We start from the raw sequence: 310 nt of genomic DNA, 5'->3' as shown, positions 1-310 counted from the left end.
CCCAGCCACTCCTGCAAGCCACGCTGGCGCAGCTCCTCTAGAAAAGGGACACAACGGGAATCAACGTGGGCATTTCTCACTGAGCCCAGCAAACGCAGCAGCATCAGCCAGCCCCAGGCTTCTGTAACAGCGAGGCAGCCAGAGGCAGAAGGAGCACCTTAAAAGCCATTCGCCGGGGAAAACAGAGATCCGTGAGGATAAGGGGACAGACACAGCAGCCGTGCCTCTGCAGCGGGAGAGGGGCAGCACAGGGGGCCCGGGGGAAGCAGCGGCGTTATGCAGCCTCCAAGCCACGCGGTTAGCACCGGCA

The sequence above is a fragment of the Acanthisitta chloris genome, unplaced genomic scaffold (genome assembly GCF_000695815.1).
Source record: "Acanthisitta chloris isolate BGI_N310 unplaced genomic scaffold, ASM69581v1 scaffold426, whole genome shotgun sequence".
Classification (NCBI taxonomy): domain Eukaryota; kingdom Metazoa; phylum Chordata; class Aves; order Passeriformes; family Acanthisittidae; genus Acanthisitta; species Acanthisitta chloris.
Note: the sequence above shows the minus strand (reverse complement) of the source record.